Below are 5,765 nucleotides of genomic sequence, written 5' to 3' on the forward strand. Positions count from 1 at the left end.
TCAGCATGAAGAATGAAACGGAGAGTGCAAGGGTCCTGGTGGCCTACACCTCAGTGCTGAGGCTGAAAAGAGAAGATGCTTGCAAGGAATCTGAGTGCCAATGGACGGAAGAATCAAGTATGGCTTCTGTCAGTTCCTTTTAAAGAGTTTTGAGGAACAATTTGAAGGAAGTAGGTAGCAAGTCCAAATGGCCCCATAGTTGTGTGTGTGTGTGCAACACACACACACACATTGACTTAAACCTATGACCATTCCAGAAAACCTTTGAGAATTCCAACTTTGGCCCATGGACTCTGACCGAAATCGGTGTGGTAAGATCCAAACAGCTTCATTATTTCATTGGTTCTGTCTGTGGAATTCTTCTAGAAAACAGTGGAAGTTTGAGCTTATGTTAATGTGCCCATTGAACACCTCATGCTTAAAACAACCTTAATCAGTCTGTGGGCAACAGACTGTCTTGTTCAGTTTCGTGAAACATCCCATTCACTTTAAATGGTCAACAAGACAGTACTGAACTTAATATTGTACTGCTCACAAATACGTCATTACATTCTGGACAGTGTCCTGCACACAGACAGATGCACACCTGGCAGTTCCCAAAATTAGCATTCAATGCCAAGGAGTGTAGCCTTATAAGTGATTCATGATTTTTAAAAAAGAGAAACCACAAATTGCTAAACTTCCAATTAGCATCTCTGCTGAGGTCTAGAAACTGCACTGTTGCCATTTTAAAAAAGCCACAACAGCCACAAACCCCAATGTGGAGTGACAGTCTAGGATGATGCTTATAGTAAGATGTGTTAATATGGCATTATAACTGAACAAGACCACCATGATGAAGTCTCCAGGTTAAACGTTGTTCCTGTGAATTATAGACGCTTTTACTGGTAAAATTATCCTGTGAGTCTGCTGAGCTACTGTGTTAAATCTGATCTTTCATTGAGAAAGAAGGAAAAAAAAATTGTCTCATGCACGCAAGGCAACGAATGATTAAATGAGAACAAGAGCAGAGACGGAGAATCATTTTTTCCTTCCGACAACCAGAGGATTTGTGGATGTTTAAAATGAACCACTGAAATGTGCACTGGCTAACATCCCTGGGAGAATTATTCTCTGCAGGCGTGCCTCATTAGCCTTGGCAACGTTCTGCTCTCTAAGTTCAGGAGAGGCTGGCGTGTGAGAAGAGATGATATGGAGGAATAAAAAAAAAGTTCTGCCTTTGAAATTGGCTCAGTGAACCAATGTACGAAGAGTAGAGCTTGGAAGCCCAGCATCCACATAAGTGCCAGGTGGGCGTTTGCTGTCCCCCAGGCTTTGTGATTCTAGCACTCGGGAGGTAAAACCAGGAGAGTCCAGCGGAAATCTGGATAACCAGATCAAGTGAAAGATCCTGCTTTAACATACAAGGTGGAGAGGGATGATGTAAGGCAGGCAGCATCAATCTCTGGACTGTATGTGAGCACACGTATGTGTACCCACACACATGCCAATGTTAATATACACGTGCATGCAAGAGATGCACACATACAGATAAAAAGAAGAAAAGAAAATGTCTTGTGGTACCAATGCTTTCAGAGATGTAAATGTCCTGACTGGCAAGGAGTCATTTATTTTTGCTGAAAAGAGAAAAAAAATAGAAATATTAGCTATTTGGATTCTGTGATTAAATTAAAAGCTCCAAGTGACATTCATTGTTTCCATTTTCTGTCCCGTGTGATTGACTCATGCTGAACTAGACATGAGTTATTTATATTATTATTTATGTTATATTATATTATTTAACCAGCGTCTTTTTATGTGCATATATCTTTACGATAGCTGTTACACACAGCAATGTCACTGCCTCTTGTGCAACCTTCTCATCTTGTCACATTACTTAGAAAATGTTACAGCTTAAAAAATATTTTTGAGAGGGGGGGGTACCAAAATTCTTCATTTGAAAGAATGCTGTACCCTAGGGTGAAAGTGGGAGGGAGAGAGGAATGGGAGGATGCCAATGATGGGATAACAATTGAGTTGTAATCTGAATAAATAAATAAAATTAAAATTTAAAATAAAAAAGAAATAATGCTATAAACTAAAGAATTTAAGTAGATGTTTTGGAGTGGGTTACAGAACAGGCAAAGGCAGCCCCAACCTGTATGCATTGCTCGGTGACCAGTGACATCACTTGTGGCTTTGGGAAAGTCAGCTTTGCTCTCATTATCACTGTGTCCCAGGGTATGCTTGTCAAAGATACATTCTGCCATGCCAGATACAAGGGTGTACATCTTTCTCAAGTTGGTTATATGGTCACCCAGTTATTTGATGTGTTTCACTTGTTTGTTCAGGTAATGTTTCTCAATGAAGTCACATAAGTGGGGGTTGTTTTGGTCAGTGGCCAGTTTGTGCAGTTTCGGTAGTGACTGGTTCACACTCTTTTCCGAGCGCAGTGCACAGTCCATTGCATTCAGGCTGTCTTCTCGGGTATAACCGTGGTCTGGCTTCTTGATAATTCTGCAGAAAGACGTGGCTACCTCCTTAGTTAGCACATCATCACCATCATCGTCATCATCATCATCATTATCATCATCATCATCATCATCATCATCAGTTTCTCAGTATGTTCTCTCTCCCCCTGAGATTGGCCGAGAAAGTATTTGGAAAAGTTCTTCAGAGTACGTCATCCTGATCAAGTGGCGCCATGGACAGACAGACACAGGGGGCATTCCGCTCCAGGTATCTGGAGGTCAATGGCAGTCCTGGTAGTAGCTCTGAAGAACCTGCAAAGGAGACTCGGTGGTCACTGGCCAAGGTGGTGGGGGCAAGAAACTGTGGAGACTCTGAAGCAGCAGTGAGAAATGGGGCTCTGGTCTGGAGCGGTGACCTGGGGTGGGTCGGTTTGAGCACATGTTTCTGTTCAAGAAATGTTGAAGCAGGAAACCACAGGGACTCTGGGCTGAGGATCTCTGGCCTTAAAGATATTTTAAGTTGGCACATAATATTAGTCCATATTTATGTGATGTTTTGATTCATGTATACAACTTCCCTTATCTCCAAAACATATTTCATAACTGAAGTTTCATAACATCTGGGCAAGGGTATAAACTGTGTTCTTAGAAGTAGCTGCAAATAACACACAAAACCCACTAATGGGTGGGAGTTTGTGTAAACAATATGATAGAAAACAGATATCTTTCAAATGCATCTGAACATAACTGTGCTAATCAGGTATCTGGGTATCCGGCATGCATTCAAGGGATAATTCTGCTGTAAAGGTGGAAGCTTGAAGACCACGTTCCTCATTAATAGGACCCTCGCGTGCCGCATGTTGTAAACCAGTGGGGGAAGGGCAGGGTTGTGAAGAACACAGCACGCGTGCTGCCATTCCCACCTCCCACAATTCACAACAGCTGCTGCTGCTCTTTCCGGTGAGCTGAGATCTGGCCTCAGCATGCTTCAGCAGGCCTCATCAGCTCATTAGCAATGGCATCAAAAGCCTCACCTTTTCATCTCAGTCCAGGCTTCCATTCTCTCTTGAACAGCATGTGAGCTCCAAAGACCCTGGAGCAAAATTTATAAAAAATTGATGCATCTTTTCTTAAAGCTTCAAAAACTACTTGGTTAAACCTTATATTACAGGAAAATAAGTCAGGGATATTTCTACTTGAAAGTCTGGATTTAATTGTCACCCAACCCATTTGGTAACTAACTGGCATTTAATTAAATGTTTCCAACAATTATTCTAGGTTAATATGTTGATGTGAATCTAGGAGAAACAAAATTTGTATTGAATATTTTTGATTTGCCAGGAACTTAAATCTAAAAATGTTGAACATTTTTTTTTCTTCTCAGAACAACTATTCCAGGGAATAATAAGACATTTGACAAAATCCAAGAGTTCTTTATGATAAAAGTCCTAGAGAGATTAAAGATACAATTAGATATACATCAACATAATAAAGATAATTTATAGCAAGTCCATAGGCAACATCAATCTAAAGGGAGAGAAGCTAGAAGCACTTCTCCTAGAATCTGGAACAAGACAAGTTTCTTCACCCTCTCCATACCTATTCAAGATGGCACTTGATGTCTTAGCTAGAGAAATAAAAGAACCGAGGAAGATCAAGTGGGTACAATTGGGAAGGGAAGAAGTCCTTTAAAGCATGTTTATTGCAGATGATATGGTAGTACTCATAAGTGACCCTAAAAACATCATCAGTAAATTTCTGCAGCTGATAAAAAATATTTAGCAAAGTAGCAGATTACAAAATTAATACAGAAGAAAATAGTAGTCCTCTTATATGTAAATAAGAAATGGACTGAGAAAGAAATCAGGTTTTTAGTCTCAAACAACATGAAACATCTTGAGGTAGCTCTAACCAAACAAGTGAAAGACTTGTATGAAAAAAGCTTTAAAGTCTTTGAAGAATAAACTGAAGAAGATATAAAATGGAAATTTCCCCTGTGCTCATGGATCCATAGAATTACTTGGTTTAGTAAAAATGGCTATCCTATCAAAAGCAATCTACAGATTCAATGTAATTCTTATCAAAATTCCAACATAATTTTCAACTTTATACGGAAACACACGCCACTGCCGCCACCACCACCACCACCACCACCACTAACAACAACAACAACAAGAGCAAAACAAAAATCCAAGATATCACCATCTCTGATCTAAAATTGTAATAAAGAAATATAGTGATAAAAACAGCATGGTTCTGGCACAAAAAAACAGACACATTGATCAATGGAATCAGAATGAAAACCTAGCCGTGAGTCCCTGCACCTATGGACACTTGGTTTTTTGACAAAGAATCCAGAAATACACACTAGGGGAAGGACAGCATCTCTAACACATGGCGCTGGTCAGACGGAGTGGCTGCGTATTGAAGAATGCGGATAGACCCATACCTATCACTCTGCACAACACGCAAGTCTGAATGGATTAAATACCTCAACAACAACAACAACAACAACAACAACAACAACAACAACAACAACAGATACACTAATTTCTTCCTCTGCAAGCTTGTCATTTGTGTATAGGAAGGCTACAGACTTTTTTGAGTTAATTTTGTATCCAGCCAATTTGCTAAAGGTGTTTATCAGCTGTAGGAGTTCTCTGGTGGAATTTTGAGGATCACTTATGTACACTAACATATCATCTGCAAATAGGGACAATTTGACTTCCTCCTTTCCCATTTGGATCCCCTTGATCTCCTTTTGTTGTCTTATTGCTCTGGCTAGAACTTCGAGTACTACATTGAAGAGATATGGAGAGAGTGGGCAGGCTTGCCTTGTTCCCGATTTTAGAGGTATGGCACCAGCCGAGGACACTACAGGCCATAAACTTCAAACCCCTACGCAGATCTAGCCAATGGACAGGACATTCTCCACAGTTGAGTGGAGAGTGGGATCTGACTTTCACACGTACTCTGGTGCCTCATATTTGACCACGTCCCCTGAATGGGGAGGCCTGGTGGCACTCAGAGGAAGGACAGCAGGCTACCAAGACGAGACTCGATATCCTATGAGCATATACAAGGGGAGAAAGTCCCCCTCAGGAACAGTCATAGGGTAGGGGAGTAAGGGGAAAATGGGAGGGAGGGAGGAATGGGAGGATACAAAAGATGGGATAACCATTGAGATGTAATATGAATAAATTAATAAAATAAAATAAAATAAAACAGATACACTGAACCTGATAAAACAGAAAGTGGAAAATATCCTTGAATTCATTGGCATAGGAAAAAAAGTTCCGAACAGAGCACAGAGCA

The 5,765-nt window shown here is 40.5% G+C and overlaps 1 pseudogene across 1 annotated transcript; it reads right to left on the reverse strand.

Moving 5' to 3' along the window:
- Nucleotides 1–242: 242 nt before the first annotated feature.
- On the reverse strand, nt 243–2,685 carry LOC311595811 (ferritin heavy chain-like; annotated as a pseudogene). The gene is made up of 3 exons: nt 2,138–2,685; nt 1,564–1,616; nt 243–362 (listed from the first exon to the last, which is right to left on the reverse strand). The product of its transcript is annotated as a ferritin heavy chain-like (transcript).
- Between the last annotated feature and the right edge of the window lie 3,080 nt (nt 2,686–5,765).

Source organism: Acomys minous, assembly GCF_964271855.1.
Source record: "Acomys minous genome assembly, chromosome: 4".
In the NCBI taxonomy this organism is placed as follows: Eukaryota; Metazoa; Chordata; class Mammalia; order Rodentia; family Muridae; genus Acomys; species Acomys minous.